The sequence below is a fragment of the Crinia signifera genome, chromosome 8 (genome assembly GCF_055691185.1).
Source record: "Crinia signifera chromosome 8, ASM5569118v1, whole genome shotgun sequence".
Lineage (NCBI taxonomy): Eukaryota > Metazoa > Chordata > Amphibia > Anura > Myobatrachidae > Crinia > Crinia signifera.
The window spans coordinates 161,286,265-161,303,991 of record NC_139224.1 but is presented as its reverse complement, the minus strand read 5'-3'; the positions used below and the strand labels follow the sequence as shown (position 1 = coordinate 161,303,991).

At 47.8% G+C, this 17,727-nt stretch overlaps 1 long non-coding RNA gene across 1 annotated transcript; it reads left to right on the top strand.

The window, feature by feature from the left end:
* Positions 1 to 9,739: 9,739 nt before the first annotated feature.
* On the top strand, positions 9,740 to 17,367 carry LOC146026699 (uncharacterized). Its single transcript, XR_014454524.1, has 3 exons — positions 9,740 to 9,852; positions 9,976 to 10,016; positions 16,000 to 17,367. It is a non-coding gene; the product is annotated as an uncharacterized LOC146026699 (long non-coding RNA).
* The last annotated feature ends 360 nt before the right edge of the window (positions 17,368 to 17,727 follow it).

The window sequence follows — 17,727 nt, the reverse complement described above, 5'->3', positions numbered from 1 at the left end:
TCCCAGAGTTCCAAAATAACAACTTTTGGTAACAGAGCCATATTTGTGCGGGTGCCGGACGACGCTCCGACAGGGAGGATCCCGACAGTCAGTATCCTGACGTCGGGATCCTGACTGCCGGTGCTCCAACAAGGGGGATCCCGACTCACAGGCACTAGTCTCCCTTGTGGAGAACCAGGCCCACAGTATCCCGGCATCGGGAAACTGACTGTCGGGATCCCCACTGTCGGAGCCCCATGTGTGAAGGTTATGCCCAGTTTACACCAATGGGAAGTTTGACCGCACTCCAAACCCCCCCTCCCCTCCCGCCCTCAATCCTCCTAACATGTCTGCTGAGATCCAATGTTACCAATTTTTTATCCAGATCCATCCAGTGAAAGGCCCAGAACAAGCTCCTGGGGTCAAAGTTCTGGTCAGCATAAACCAACAGGGACCCCAACTCCTAGTATGTATACTGGGATCCAGCATTACCACTTTGTGGAGTTTTCATTTAAATTCATCCAGTAACAGCCCCAAAACAGACTTCTTGGGTGACATTTATTAGGATGTGATTTTTTCGCACTTTCAAAATCGCCCATTATCGCACTTTTTGAAATCAAAATTTTTTGCTGCGAATTCGCATATTTAATGAGGTGCGTATTCCGGAAAAAAAGGGCGATTAAGTGCAATAATGTGCGATTTTTAGGCATGAAAATGTGCGATTTTTAGGCATGAAAATGTGCGAATTTGATGTAATGTGCAAATTTGTGTTTATAAAAAAAAAAAAATGGCGTGAGGTCCCCCCTCCTGAGCATAACCAGGCCCGGGCTCATTGAGCCGGACCTGGTTCCAAAAATACGGGGGACAAAAAGCATAGGGTCCCCCGTATTTCTGAAACCAGCCCCGGACTCTTGGACAGGTCCTGGTTCCAAAAATACGGGGTACAAAAAATCTGTGGGTCCCCGTATTTTGAAACCAGCACAAGGCTCCAACAGCCTGCGGTGTCATGCCACAGCCGGGGGACACTTTTTATATAAGGTCCCTCAGTCGAAACATGAGCACCGTGGCTGGTCAACCTTGGACGGGGTACCTGGAGGAGTGGGGAACCCCCCCAATAAAGAGGTTGCGGAAACAGCGCACTTATTCAAGATTTTTACACTGGACAAAAAAAGATATTCCGTGATAAGTGCGGGGTCTGGCTGACTTTGGGGGTTATTGGATATCCCTGGGGATCAATTAACCTGCAATAAATTATGGCAGGCAATTTTATAAAAAAAAAAAGAAAACTGTCAGCTGGTTAAGAAATAAACCGATCATTCTGTGATTACTTTGCCGAGATGAAACATGAACATCTACCAACTCTAACTGTCCCTGTTTCAATTTCAGGAACACCAACTACTACAACAATAAACACAGGTTCCACAGCCAGCTCTAAATCTGAACCAACCAACGTATCTGGTGGTCAGACAGCTGGTGGAAACACAGGATCTTCTGCAACTGGGGCTTCTGCAACTGGATCAAGTGTAACAGGGACAGGGAAAACCAAACCTAACACAAAAATAACTTCAGTTTCTACAGGAACAGGATCATCAATAACTAAGCCGATGTCTGGTACTGGTAAGATAATAGAGGTCATAAAATTACGACACACTCAAACATTCAACACCTCATTTCCCCTAACATCAGTTGTTGGTATATTCATCTCAGTGCCTTGTAAGGCCGGGGATAGTTCCCAGAGTTCCAAAATAACAACTTTTGGTAACAGAGCCATATTTGTGCGGGTGCCGGACGACGCTCCGACAGCAAGGATCCCGACAGTCAGTATCCTGACGTTTGGATCCTGACTGCCGGTGCTCCAACAAGGGGGATCCCGACTCACAGGCACTAGTCTCCCTTGTGGAGAACCAGGCCCGCAGTATCCCGACGTCGGAATACTGACTGTCGGGATCCCCACTGTCGGAGCCCCATTTGTGAAGGTTATGCCCAGTTTATATCAATGGGAAGTTTGACCACACTCCAAACCCCCCCTTCCCCTCCCTCAACCCTCCTAACATGTCTGCTGAGATCCAATGTTACCAATTTTTTATCCAGATCCATCCAGTGAAAGGCCCAGAACAAGCTCCTGGGGTCAAAGTTCTGGTCAGCATAAACCAACAGGGACCCCAACTCCTAGTATGTATACTGGGATCCAACATTACCACTTTGTGAAGTTTTCATTTAAATTCATCCAGTAACAGCCCCAAAACAGACTTCTTGGGTGACATTTAATAGGATGTGATTTTTTCGCACTTTCAAAATCGCCCATTATCGCACTTTTTTAAATCAAAATTTTTTGCTGCGAATTCGCATATTTAATGAGGTGCGTATTCCGGAAAAAAAGGGCGATTAAGTGCAATAATGTGCGATTTTTAGGCATGAAAATGTGCGATTTTTAGGCATGAAAATGTGCGAATTTGATTTAATGTGCAAATTTGTGTTTATATAAAAAAAAAAAATGGCGTGAGGTCCCCCTTCCTGAGCATAACCAGCCCCGGGCTCATTGAGCCGGACCTGGTTCCAAAAATACGGGGGACAAAAAGCATAGGGTCCCCCGTATTTCTGAAACCAGCCCCGGACTCTTGGACAGGTCCTGGTTCCAAAAATACGGGGTACAAAAAATCTGTGGGTCCCCGTATTTTGAAACCAGCAAAAGGCTCCAACAGCCTGCGGTGTCATGCCACAGCCGGGGGACACTTTTTATATAAGGTCCCTCAGTCGAAACATGAGCACCGTTGCTGGTCAGCCTTGGATGGGGTACCTGGAGGAGTGGGGAACCCCCCCAATAAAGGGGTTGCGGAAACAGCGCACTTATTCAAGATTTTTACACTGGACAAAAAAAGATATTCCGTGATAAGTGCCGGGGTCTGGCTGACTATGGGGGTAATTGGATATCCCTGGGGATCAATTAACCTGTAATAAATTATGGCAGGCAATTTAATTTAAAAAAAAGATAATAAATAAACCGATCATTCTGTGATTACTTTGCCGAGATGAAACATGAACATCTACCAACTCTAACTGTCCCTGTTTCAATTTCAGGAACACCAACTACTACAACAATAAACACAGGTTCCACAGCCAGCTCTAAATCTGAACCAACCAACGTATCTGGTGGTCAGACAGCTGGTGGAAACACAGGATCTTCTGCAACTGGGGCTTCTGCAACTGGATCAAGTGTAACAGGGACAGGGACAACAAAAGCTAACACAAAAATAACTTCAGTTTCTGCAGGAACAGGATCATCAATAACTAAGCCGATGTCTGGTACTGGTAAGATAATAGAGGTCATAAAATTACGACACACTCAAACATTCAACACCTCATTTCCCCTAACATCAGTTGTTGATATATTCATCTCAGTGCCTTGTAAGGCCGGGGATAGTTCCCAGAGTTCCAAAATAACAACTTTTGGTAACAGAGCCATATTTGTGCGGGTGCCGGACGACGCTCCGACAGGGAGGATCCCGACAGTCAGTATCCTGACATTGGGATCCTGACTGCCGGTGCTCCAACAAGGGGGATCCCGACTCACAGGCACTAGACTCCCTTGTGGAGAACCAGGCCTGCAGTATCCCGAAGTCGGGATATTGACTGTCGGGATCCCCACTGTGGGAGCCCCATTGTGTATCCACAATTAGATGTACATTTGGTGCATGGTAAATATTTAACATAGACCACCTTTTTTGAGCGTAGATGGTTTCCATTGACTTGTCAACATTCAGAAGGGTGAGAATATAAACCATTAGGTTGGCAACCAAAATATCAGTATAGAATGTCAAAGTTTGACAATACGACACCAAAATGTTAGAATTGTTTTCTTTGTTGGTTTTCAGGGCTAGGCTCTAGTAGTCATATTATATAGTATTGCTACAGGATTGTTGTCATAATTTTAGCCACTACTGTTCAGTTTTCGAATTCATTTTCCATTGCGAGATGGATGTAAAGTTTTCCATCTGTCATAAATTATGCTATTCCCAGACTTTCGGGCAGACAATAATTTTTGTCTTCTCGCCTCCATTTTTGACATGTATCTTAGTTTATTGATTCAAATCAATTAAATATGGTCATTCCTGCCCCCGGCTGTGGAATGACACCGCGGGCTGTTATAGCCCGGTGCTGGTTTCAAAATACGGGAGACACCCAGATTTTTTGTCCCCCGTATTTTTGGAACCAGGACCAGTCCAAGAATCTGGGGCTGTTTCAGAAATACGGGGGACCCCTATGCTTTTTGTCCCCCGTATTTTTGGAACCAGGTCCGGCTCAATGAGCCCGGGGCTGGTTATGCTCAGGAGAGGGGACCCCACGCCGTTTATAAAAGAAAAAAAACAAACTTGGTACTTGTGTAATAACTGGGCGCCCGATTTTAAGATCGGGACGGAAAATCGCACCGCATCGCATGCAATATCTTATATCGATGCGATTTTCCATAGGATTCACTGTTAACATGGTCCTGTTCATTTCCCCACTATCCAAGTGGGCATAGAGTTGATTTTATATAGCGTGGCAAGCACAGCGAGCCACCGAGCCCGAAGTGTGGCGAGCATAGCGAGCCCCGCGGGGGGCCGCGGATTACTTAAAATGTATTATGCGTCCCCTCGCGGGGCTCACTGCGCTTGCCACGCTACGGGCTCAGTGGCTCGCTGCATAATAAAATTAACTCAACGCCGACATGGATAGTGGGGGTATGAAAAGGTCGTAGGACGCGTGCCACCGTTCACGTTTATAGTGGGGGGTGGCGTGGGGGTGCATTTAACATTGTAAGCACCCATTAGGGTGCTTATACAATTTTTAATCGAATAGGGGTCTAAAATCGCGTTGCATCGAATGCCATCGGTTGTATGGCATGCGATGCGATAAAACCATTGTGCAATCGATATCGGGGGCGCCGTGATAATACACAAGTACCCATTTTTTTTAACACAGGACCATGCACAGATCACAATGATCTGTGCAGGGTTCTGGCCAATTCGCATATCAGAACCTGGTCTAAATGTTTGGCGATTTTTAGACACATTTTCCCGAATTCGCATTTCATTAAATATGCGAATTGTATACTGAAAACATCTGAATGCGAGTTCCGGCGCGACTAAAAATCGCACTTTCAGAAAGTGCGATTTTGCGGCAAAATCTGCGTTTTTTGCCGTTTTCGCATCTCATTAAATATGGGAATTCGGGGAAAAAGTGCGATTTCGCCCGTTTTTGGCGAAAATATCGCAAAAATCACATTTTGCATCTCATTAAATATCAACCCTTGGGTCATAGTTCTATTGTTGCATTCCGCCGTTAGGTCTGACCGACACCAACCCCCTAGTACAGTATGTCTTCTGGAATTCAATGTTTCCACTGTGTGAAGTTCTTTCAAATCCATCCAGTGTCTGAACCAGAACAGGTTCCTCAGGTCAAAGTTTTGGGCAATATGCACCAATAGATGAGAATTCATAGAATCTACTGTATGATAAATTCATGGACTTCAGTGTTTTTTGCAGCCCTGATTGCGGAAACAGGGCACTTATTAAAGATTAATACACTGGACAAACAAAGATATTCCGTGATAAGTGCCGGGGTCTGGCTGACTTTGGGGGTAATTGGATATCCCTGGGGATCGATTAACCTGTAATAAATGATGGCAGGCAATTTAATTCCCCACATAATCACCTACTAACTATAAATATCCCTGTGTCTATTTCAGGAAAGTCAACTACTGTTACAATAAACACAGGTCCCACAGCCAGCTCTAAATCTGCATCTAATGCATCGAATGCTCCTTCAGCTGGAGGTAGCACGGTATCTTCTGCCACCGGAACTTCTATAACTGGTTCAAAAGTAACTGGGACACAGAATACCGAATCAAAAACTACTTCAGCAAACTCAGGAAAAGTGGCGACGACGACAACAACGACGACAACGACTACAAGTGGTATTGTGGCCAAAACTTCGCTACCACTGTCAGGTTCTGGTAAGCCGATACTTTCAGCAAGTTACAACCATTCTGCAGCTCAGTCACACAAAGCTTTATCTCTGCTCTTGTCAGGGTTTTGTATGGGCTTAGATAAGTCACATTTAGAAATTACACATGATAGAGTATAATGCTTCAACACCCACTACCACCTATCTATACAGGTCCCTTATTAGTTGTAGTTACAGATCCCCATCACCTCTGTAAAGGCCCCCATACACTATGCGATTTGGGTACGATTTCACCCGATTCGGATGAATCGGGTCGTGAAATCGGCCCAAATCGCACTTGCAGACACCCCGTCCGATCCGATGCGCGGTCCCGTGCGCATCGGATCGGGGTCGGACGGGCTGCACATAAGATTTGCTAAATCTTATGTGCAGCCCAGCCACAGAGCCATGCGGGGGATGACAGCGGGCGGGGGATGCCGGCTATTGAGAGCCGAGCAGGGGGAGGCTGCATAGGGAGCCGGGCAGGAGGCACTTGAAGCTGTTGTGGTGGGGTGACAGTGGGAGCAGGGCGCCGGGCAGGGAGGATGACGCTGGCTGCCTGGCTGCGGCGGGAGCAAGGAGGAACACAGATAACTTAAAAAAAAATAAGCCCATACAGATGACTAGCAAGCCATTGATTGGCTGAGACCTCTCTCAGCCAATCGCTGATTGGCGAGAGAGATCTCAGCCAATCAATGGCTTGCTAGTCATCTGTATGTTTTTTTTTTTTTCAAGTTATCTGTTCCTCCCGGCTCCCGCCGCTGCCCGGCAGCCAGCGTCATCCTCCCTGCCCGGCTGTCACCCCACCGCAACAGCCTCCTCCTGCCCGGCTCCCTATGCAGCCTCCCCCTGCTCGTCTCTCTATTAGCCGGCATCCCCCACCCGCTGATGTCCCCCGCATGGCTCCCTCCTCCTGCAGCTCCCCGGGGACTGCATATGATAAATCCATGCGATTTATCATATGCAAACCTTGGCACATCAAGTGCCTAATCGTGTGTCCCCCTCCCGGGGAGCTGCAGGATGAAATCAGGTCCGACTTGTCCCTAGGATCGTCCCTTTTGCCAGGTTATTGTTGGCACAGTGACAATTCGTCATAAGCGCCCCCCCCCCCATCTATATCTAAATATCCAGAAATAGGATTCCCCCTAGAAACTTACTCTACCCTGCAGTGTTAGTTTACCCCTCCTGCAATCTGATGTTTCTGGACCCCATCCTAACTCAGCCCGGACCCCTGCAGTCTAACTAAGCCCCTCGCTGCCAAGCCCCAATCACCTCTGTGGTAACACATTCCTCTAATCAGCCTTGCAACAATATATGGGCATTCACACAGGGGAATGATATTTGCATCTGTGCAGGTGCAGGGTGCGAGCAGTGCGGCCGGGTGGCATGGGGTGGCGGCAGCATTCCCATAGTAATCGCCTGGTAACGCAGGGGGAGAGCAGCTTACATCACCAAATGTCACTAGGGTGCTCGGAGTACAAAGACACCAGATCTTTGATCTGGAGAAATCATTGGATGGTCACCGGCCATCGAATGATTTGTCCCCGGCTGCAAAATGGACGATTATGCAAATCATCCATTTACAGCCTGCTGGATTGTGGGAGGAAACCGGAGCACCCGGATGAAATCCGCGCAAGCAACATTCACATCAATCCCTGCCCCAGAAGAGCTTACAATCTATATTCTAGGGTAATTTTTTTGTTAGAAGCCAAATAACCTACCAGTATACTGTATTTTTGGATTGTGGGAGGAAACCGGAGCACCCGGAGGAAACCCACACAAGCACAGGGAGAATATACAAATTCCAGACAGTTAGGCCCATGGTGGGAATTGAACCCATGACCTCAGTGCTGTGAGGCAGTAGCGCTAACCATTACACCACCCGTACTGCCCTTTTCTGTTATAATAACACTGATAAGTGGTAGTAGATTTTTACACTTTATTTTTTATTAGATTTTCTTTCTAAAAGGAAATTTACAAGAAAAAAAAAATACAGAAAATGTTTCTTATATCTATGTAGGCTGAATGAAATAACTAAAAACTATGCATCAACAGGTTTTTTAAGAAGTGTATTGAAAGGGGATGGGAGAAATAGTGTTATGAAGAATGTAAAAGTATCTATCTGTTTATCTAATTTTCCTCTTTAACAGATACGACTGCAGGAGATGGCACGATGCCTCTCTACGCCAAAGTGATACTCGGGTTATTAGTGACAATAATGGTCCTGGGTGCCCTGGTCATCTGTGTAGTAAGTAACCTGCTACAATAACTCATGTATAATATATGACATACTATATTGATATAGTATAGATACTGCATTTTATTATTACCATTCCAGATTAGAATTCTAATAACCAGTGAATAAAGGTATGCATTAAGCAATGGTTCTCAAACTCGGTCCTCAGGACCCCACACAGTTCACGTTTTCCTGGTCAACCTACTCATTACTGGCTGCCACTTTTTAAAAGATCCACAGGTGGAGTGAATTATTTTCACTTGATTCTGTGAGAAGACCCGAGGATCCTGTGCATTAAGGTCACAAAAAAGGCATGTATTCCACTAAAAAGAAAAAACAACATGCAATAAAACACATATTCCCTCATATAACGGACCTGGTTCAGAGTTGTGTGATACTCAGGGTTGCCTGCCCTCCCGGAATGGAAGGGAGGCTCCCTCTCCCAACCCCCCTGGAAAGCTGGGCAACCCTCCTGGATACCGGGGAAACACCCCCCCCCCCCCCCTACACCTCCTTGGATGCAGTGGAAAATTACCACCAATCGCGGCTTTTCGGCGAGGGGCTAAAGATGTAAATTGTGTCTTTTTGCCTCTTCACCTCCTCGAAGACCCGGAATTTGCAGTACTGGGGGTGGGGCTTGATGACATTTACATCAGGCCCCGCCCCCTGAAGTGCTGCTGACAGTCTCCTGTCCAGGTTTCTCCCAGACAGGAGATTTTGAAATTAGGCATGGCAAGGATGTCCTTAAACTGCGTGGTTCACCACAAATGTGCATTTTGAGGCGAGCCCCGCTGTTTTAATGGACACACTCGCCTTTCCACCTCGCCTCAGGGAGCAGGCGAGGTGGAAACAGCTAGTGAAGGGGTGTGAATTGAATACACTGACGTCGAGCTATCGGCACTTGTCGCCCTCAGGTCATTGAATATACCCCATTTTATTTGCCAAATTCCCTATTAGCAATCAAAAAAATCTCAGACCATCCACCGCTCTGTCTTGTGTACATAAAAAAAATAAAAAGAATTAAATGTGGCTAAAACATGCAAACAAATCCATAATATACACATTAGGAATCAGCCAATCAGCAGCTGATCGCTAGCGCTGACACTCATCAGTACATTAGCATGTAAATCATATGGGTTTGTCAGTCATATATACACATCACATGCTTTATATTTAATATTGATAAGTTTAGCAAGTCCACTTGTAGTATGTCTATATACACAATGTCAACACTTAAAACTTAACTGTAAATGTAACTCCATACCTCCCAACATATGTAAAGTTAAAATGAGACACTCGCGCGGCAGGTGTGGCCTAGGGAAAAGGGGGCATGGCCTCATCCCCACCTGCAATGCTGAATAGACACTGCGTCTATTCCGTTCAGGCTGGGGAGATTTCCAACCCCCCCCCCCCCCCGCCGAGGGACACTTGCGGCCACGGATGGGAGGCGGGACCACCCAAAATACAGCGAATCGTGGAGTGTGTGTGTGTTGTGGGGGCGGGCTTGGTGACGTCATCCTTGTTCCCTTCCCCCGCAATGTGTGATACCTGGTCTCCTTTCCAGGCTTCACCCACATAGGCAAAGGCAGGCAACTATGAAATAAAAGTGTTGTCACTCTGGCTGTCGACCTTTACAATATGGACATTCTTTAGTAATTATGCCCCTTATTCTAAAAATGCCGGCTGTCTTCTAAAAAATATACAGCATTTACATTAACAAAGTGCAACATATAGTGGAACATGCAGATGGCTAATAATGTGTCCTTCTTTTGTAGGTCTCATATACTGGAGTGTTCTCTTTTGGTTCATAAACTGGGTGAGTACAGAACCTGCAGTGTCAGCCTGTGTTGTTGTGAGGTTGCAGTGTTAAGGTGCCCATACACTGCCAGCGATGTCTCGCAGCCTATACGGACACCCGACAGAGTGCGAGCTGCCGGGACCTTCCCAGCGGCAGGGACACATGCGATCCGTTGTGATGGATCGCATGCGTCCCTGCTTCCCGCCCGCCTCGCCGCCTGGAGGAACGGGTGGTCGGACGGCCTGCCAGTCCGACCACCTGGTCGGGTCCGATGCAAGGGACCGCGCATCGGACCCGACGGCATGTCAGGAAGAGGCGATTTGGTCCGATTTAACGGCCCGATTGGTCGCAATCGGCCGAAATTGGACCAAATCGCCTCGATGTATGGGGGCCTTTAGCCTGTGTTGTTGTGAGGTTGCAGTGTCAGCCTGTGTTGTTGTGAGGTTGCAGTGTCAGCCTGTGTTGTTGTGAGGTTGCAGTGTCAGCCTGTGTTGTTGTGAGGTTGCAGTGTCAGCCTGTGTTGTTGTGAGGTTGCAGTGTCAGCCTGTGTTGTTGTGAGGTCGCAGTGTCAGCATGTGTTGTTATGAGGTCGCAGTGTCAGCCTGTGTTGTTGTGAGGTTGCAGTGTCAGCCTGTGTTGTTGTGAGGTTGCAGTGTCAGCCTGTGTTGTTGTGAGGTTGCAGGGTTAGCCTGTGTTGTTGTGAGGTCGCAGTGTCAGCCTGTGTGGTTGTGAGGTCGCAGTGTCAGCCTGTGTTGTTGTGAGGTCGCAGTGTCAGCCTGTGTTGTTGTGAGGTTGCAGTGTCAGCCTGTGTTGTTGTGAGGTTGCAGTGTGAGCCTGTGTTGTTGTGAGGTTGCAGTGTCAGCCTATGTTGTTGGGAGGTTGCAGTGTCAGCCTATGTTGTTGGGAGGTGCCAGTCCGACCACCTGGTCGGGTCCGATGCAAGGGACCGCGCATCGGACCCGACGGCATGTCAGGAAGAGGCGATTTGGTCCGATTTAACGGCCCGATTGGTCGCAATCGGCCGAAATTGGACCAAATCGCCTCGATGTATGGGGGCCTTTAGCCTGTGTTGTTGTGAGGTTGCAGTGTCAGCCTGTGTTGTTGTGAGGTTGCAGTGTCAGCCTGTGTTGTTGTGAGGTTGCAGTGTCAGCCTGTGTTGTTATGAGGTCGCAGTGTCAGCCTGTGTTGTTGTGAGGTTGCAGTGTCAGCCTGTGTTGTTGTGAGGTTGCAGTGTCAGCCTGTGTTGTTGTGAGGTTGCAGGGTGAGCCTGTGTTGTTGTGAGGTCGCAGTGTCAGCCTGTGTGGTTGTGAGGTCGCAGTGTCAGCCTGTGTTGTTGTGAGGTCGCAGTGTCAGCCTGTGTGGTTGTGAGGTTGCAGTGTCAGCCTGTGTTGTTGTGAGGTTGCAGCAGCAGTGTCAGCCTGTGTGGTTGTGAGGTTGCAGTGTCAGCCTGTGTTGTTGTGAGGTTGCAGTGTCAGCCTGTGTTGTTGTGAGGTTGCAGTGTCAGCCTGTGTTGTTGTGAGGTTGCAGTGTCAGCCTGTGTTGTGAGGTTGCAGTGTCAGCCTGTGTTGTTGTGAGGTTGCAGTGTCAGCCTGTGTTGTTGTGAGGTTGCAGTGTCAGCCTGTGTTGTTGTGAGGTTGCAGTGTCAGCCTGTGTTGTTGTGAGGTTGCAGTGTCAGCCTGTGTTGTTTGTGAGGTTGCAGTGTAAGCCTGTGTTGTTGTGAGGTTGCAGTGTCAGCCTGTGTTGTTGTGAGGTTGCAGTGTCAGCCTGTGTTGTTGTGAGGTTGCAGTGTCAGCCTGTGTTGTTGTGAGGTTGCAGTGTCAGCCTGTGTTGTTGTGAGGTCGCAGTGTCAACCTGTGTTGTTGTGAGGTCGCAGTGTCAGCCTGTGTTGTTGTGAGGTCGCAGTGTCAGCCTGTCTTGTTGTGAGGTTGCAGTGTCAGCCTGTGTTGTTATGAGGTCGCAGTGTCAGCCTGTGTTGTTGTGAGGTTGCAGTGTCAGCCTGTGTTGTTGTGAGGTTGCAGTGTCAGCCTGTGTTGTTGTGAGGTTGCAGTGTCAGCCTGTGTTGTTATGAGGTCGCAGTGTCAGCCTGTGTTGTTGTGAGGTTGCAGTGTCAGCCTGTGTTGTTGTGAGGTTGCAGTGTCAGCCTGTGTTGTTGTGAGGTTGCAGGGTGAGCCTGTGTTGTTGTGAGGTCACAGTGTCAGCCTGTGTGGTTGTGAGGTCGCAGTGTCAGCCTGTGTTGTTGTGAGGTCGCAGTGTCAGCCTGTGTGGTTGTGAGGTTGCAGTGTCAGCCTGTTTTGTTGTGAGGTTGCAGCAGCAGTGTCAGCCTGTGTGGTTGTGAGGTTGCAGTGTCAGCCTGTGTTGTTGTGAGGTTGCAGTGTCAGCCTGTGTTGTTGTGAGGTTGCAGGGTGAGCCTGTGTTGTTGTGAGGTCACAGTGTCAGCCTGTGTGGTTGTGAGGTCGCAGTGTCAGCCTGTGTTGTTGTGAGGTCGCAGTGTCAGCCTGTGTGGTTGTGAGGTTGCAGTGTCAGCCTGTTTTGTTGTGAGGTTGCAGCAGCAGTGTCAGCCTGTGTGGTTGTGAGGTTGCAGTGTCAGCCTGTGTTGTTGTGAGGTTGCAGTGTCAGCCTGTGTTGTTGTGAGGTTGCAGGGTGAGCCTGTGTTGTTGTGAGGTCACAGTGTCAGCCTTTGTGGTTGTGAGGTCGCAGTGTCAGCCTGTGTTGTTGTGAGGTCGCAGTGTCAGCCTGTGTGGTTGTGAGGTTGCAGTGTCAGCCTGTTTTGTTGTGAGGTTGCAGCAGCAGTGTCAGCCTGTGTGGTTGTGAGGTTGCAGTGTCAGCCTGTGTTGTTGTGAGGTTGCAGTGTCAGCCTGTGTTGTTGTGAGGTTGCAGTGTCAGCCTCTGTTGTTGTGAGGTTGCAGTGTCAGCCTGTGTTGTTGTGAGGTTGCAGTGTCAGCCTGTGTTGTTGTGAGGTTGCAGTGTCAGTCTGTGTTGTTGTGAGGCTGCAGTGTCAGCCTGTGTTGTTGTGAGGTTGCAGTGTCAGCCTGTGTTGTTGTGAGGTCGCAGTGTCAGCCTGTGTGGTTGTGAGGTTGCAGTGTCAGCCTGTGTTGTTGTGAGGTTGCAGCAGCAGTGTCAGCCTGTGTGGTTGTGAGGTTGCAGTGTCAGCCTGTGTTGTTGTGAGGTTGCAGTGTCAGCCTGTGTTGTTGTGAGGTTGCAGTGTCAGCCTGTGTTGTTGTGAGGTTGCAGTGTCAGCCTGTGTTGTTGTGAGGTTGCAGTGTCAGCCTGTGTTGTTGTGAGGTTGCAGTGTCAGCCTGTGTTGTTGTGAGGTCGCAGTGTCAGCCTGTGTTGTTGTGAGGTCGCAGTGTCAGCCTGTGTTGTTGTGAGGTTGCAGTGTCAGCCTGTGTTGTTGTGAGGTTGCAGTGTCAGCCTGTGTTGTTGTGAGGTTGCAGTGTAAGCCTGTGTTGTTGTGAGGTTGCAGTGTCAGCCTGTGTTGTTGTGAGGTTGCAGTGTAAGCCTGTGTTGTTGTGAGGTTGCAGTGTCAGCCTGTGTTGTTGTGAGGTTGCAGTGTCAGCCTGTGTTGTTGTGAGGTTGCAGTGTCAACCTGTGTTGTTGTGAGGTCGCAGTGTCAGCCTGTGTTGTTGTGAGGTCGCAGTGTCAGCCTGTGTTGTTGTGAGGTCGCAGTGTCAGCCTGTCTTGTTGTGAGGTCGCAGTGTCAGTCTGTGTTGTTGTGAGGTCGCAGTGTCAGCCTGTGTTGTTGTGAGGTCGCAGTGTCAGCCTGTCTTGTTGTGAGGTTGCAGTGTCAGCCTGTGTTGTTGTGAGGTCGCAGTGTCAGCCTGTGTTGTTGTGAGGTTGCAGTGTCAGCCTGTGTTGTTGTGGGGTCTCAGTGTCAGCCTGTGTTGTTGTGAGGTTGCAGTGTCAGCCTGTGTTGTTGTGAGGTCTCAGTGTCAGCCTGTGTTGTTGTGAGGTCGCAGTGTCAGCCTGTCTTGTTGTGAGGTTATGCAGAATAAATCTGCCATTTCTGACTTGTCTTTGCATGTAGAACTGAAGGGCAGAGACTCGTTATTACTTGTTATGAATGATACTGTAAATGGTGCTAAAGCCAATCAACTCCTAATTGTCATGTTTTGAATAATGGCAGTGAGGGGCTGATTGGCTGGAGCACAATGGGCAAGATGTAATAGGGTTCGATTTTTTTAAGGTGTCTAACAAAATCGCACCAAATCGCATCTCTCATTTGCGATTTTCGGCCGATATAAATACCGGCTGCTTTATTTTAAAAATGCATTATTTCCCTCCAGCCATTTTTGACCTGAATCCCCATGTTGCTATTCAAGGGGAGCAAATACATTTATATTGTTTCTGTGCAGGGTAAATACTGGCTGCTTTTGCATGAGACCCACAGATGGTAGACAGCTTTATTTTTACACTGTAGCTTATATTTCTTTTTGAATACACCCTGCCCAAATCAACTTTCCCAGCCTAAGTTACATCTACCCCACCAGCCGCACAATGGCTTTTGCCTATTTGTGCACTTTTTTTCCTAACAAAGCTGAATCAGGCCTACTGTAAATGTTATCTGCTTTATAAGATATAGAAACACAGAATGCTGATTAAGCAATGAGGTGAACATAAACCGGTACTTGTTTCCTAGCACGGCGCCCACGATATTAAGTTGTATGACATCGCATCGCATGCCATATGCCCGCATGCTATGCGATTTTAAATTGTATAAGCCCCTATACGATTTTTAATTGTATAAGCACTGTAATGGGTGCTTACAATGTAAAATGCACCCCCACGCCACCCCCACTATCAACGCCAAACCGAAGCGTGGCGAGCGCAGTGAGCCCGCGAGGGGCGGCGGTACGCGTCCTCCGACCTTTTCATACCCCACTATCCACGTCGGCGTGGAGTTTAACTTATATAGTGTGTTGAGTGCAGCGAGCCACCGAGCCCAAAGCGTGGTGAGCGCAGCGAGCCACCGAGCCCAAAGCGTGGCGAGTGCAGCGAGGGGACGCGTATTACTTTACATGTATTCCGCGTCTGCTCGCAACGCTTCGGGCTCGGTGGCTCGCTGCGCTCGCCACACTATATAAAATAAACTCCATGCCGAAGTGGATAGTGGGGGGTGGCTTTGGGGGTGCTTTTAACATAGCAAGCACCCATTACGGTGCATATACAATTAATTATCTTATAGGGGGCACATTTAACATTGAAAACACCCATTAGGGCACTTATACAATTTTAAATCGTATCGCATACCATCGTATGCCTTATGGTCTACGTGCTAGTAAACAAGTACCCATAAACCACTGAGGGGTTCCTGCAGGCTGCACTTTGTAGCTAGTCAGGTGTTATGTTAATGAAGGTGGGCATAAGGCCTATCAGTGCAGGGGGAGGGTTTTGGCAGGGGAAAGATCACGTGTTATGCTGGCCACACATCAGACCAACTTTCCTCCAACCATCCAACTAGTTGGTTGGTTGGACTGAAAATCTGGTACTGTATGGGGGCAAATGCCAATAAGCAATTTGCTCACAAACTCAGGAGAATGGACAAAAACATTCAGTGAAATTGTTTAAATCAAATAGCTCCAACTATAGTACATGGTCTGAGTGACAGTTGTGTGTGTGTGTGTAGATAGTGGAGTGCACTCTCCCTTGACATCAATTGTCATGGGCCATGCTTCTGCACAGGGGATGGGTGGCTGACCAGGGAGAGTGATCACCAGTGACGTGTGTATGCATAGTGATCTTTAACCCCACTTTTCCTCTAGTGACCGTTCTTTAGTGCCGCCACCATTTAGAGTCATATAGTTTAATTGTCAAAATAAATTTGACATTCTTTTCGAAACGCCAGCATTTGTGTCCGTGTCTTTATTTTAGGTTAAGTCAGTTAAGTTAAGGTTAAGTTATGGTTAAGTGTGTTTAATTTGTAAAGTGTGGGCCTGGGGATACCCGATGGTGAGTTTAATATTTTTTCAATATAATTTAAACTATACATAAATTTTCTTTACAGAATAACCGGATGGCCTTCAGGTGAAACCAGATGCTGAGAAATTACAGGTCATTCAAATAAGGATTTCAATTTGTTCACCCGGTCCTAAATTAAGCACAACGAGGCTCTCAGGTTCCCGAATCTAGATCATTGGTGCTTTGTGCAGCGTGTAATTATAGGACAAGATCTAGATGCGTTATTCAGCCAGAGGAGGCATGAATCAACCTCAGTGCCAGTGAGTCCCATCGGTGCACAAAATGCAAGGCAAGGAGAGAGCTGCAGAAGTAATGTACCTTCAGGACACTGTGGGAATTAGTCACTGGCATCCGGCCAGAATGAACATTCATTTTATCTATGCAGTTTTGTGCATTTATTTTAGTTACCAATGATCAGTCTGTTCTGGATATGGTCACTAAGTCCACATACATTGGGTTGACCATACCTCCCAACATCTGGGGCTTGGAAAGCGGGACACTTGTGCGGCTGGAGCCGTGCCCGCGTGCCCAGAAAGGGGGCATGGCCTAGGGAAAGGGGCAGGGCCTTGCAGGACGATGCTTCCTAAGGCCACGCCCCCAATTTCCGTCCCTCTGCAGCGCTGAATAGACGCTGTGCGCCTGCACACAGCATCTATTCCCTTCAGGCTGGGGGGACTCCCAACTGCCCCCCGCCGCGGGATACTGGCGGGCCTGGGCGGGACGCGGGAACATCCCCAAAAACTGGGACATTCCTGCGGAAAAAGGGACAGTTGGGAGGTATGGGTTGAGCACTGAAGGTTGACATCTGAAATAGGTCGACATGACTAAGTTCAACAGGGAAAGTCAACAATGGCAAGGTAGACAGTTAAAAGGTCGACATGAGTTGTTCATGGTTTTTTTTCTTGAGCCGACATGTGCCGACAGGTGGTATTTCATGCCCTACCATCCACTACATCATGGTGGGAGAATAAAGTAGTGTGTCCGAAGCATTTGCGAGCTCAGCGAACCATGCGAGGGGACGCGGGACACTTTGACAGTGTCCATGTCGACATTTGGAACAAAAAATCATGTCGACCTTTTGTCTGTCGATGTTGCCATTGTCGACCTAATGCTTGTGTCGTCCTTCTAACCCTGTTGAGCTATTTCAGGTGTAGACCTTCCTTCAGTGGTCCTCCCAATGCATGTCAATCTAAATTTGGTCGACTCAGTGACCTATGCCCGTCTGTTCAGTGTTATTGTAATCCATGAATCAGTCTCCGCTCGTAAATTCAGCCGTTAATGGAAGGTGTGACTGTCACGGAATCAGAATTGCTACAGTATCTTGTTCAGTTATAGAAGCTATTTTATCGTGTATTATATATAAATTATTTTATTGCTATTCGTTTTAGCTGTGGAAACAATAATTATATCTGTTGATGCAGATTCTAATAATAAAAAGAAAAATCTAATAAATAATGTCTGTATTTGTATTGGGCATCAATTTGTTTAAACAATGCTTAGTCCTGTTGATGCTGCTGAATATATATATATTTATTTATATACTGTACACTTGTGTAAGGGTGTCCCATTTTCAGCTGTGAGATGCAGCCAGGGCCGGATTTGTGCCTAGGCCCGTGAGGCACCGGCCTCAGGGCGGCACCAATTAAGGGCGGCAGGCTGAAATTCTGTTAAATAGCAGCATGGCAGAGCGGGTGGGTAGCGGCGAGTGACGAGCGCCGCCGCCGCAGACATGAATCATATGTCGGCGGCAGCGCCGCTCGTCACCAGCCACTGC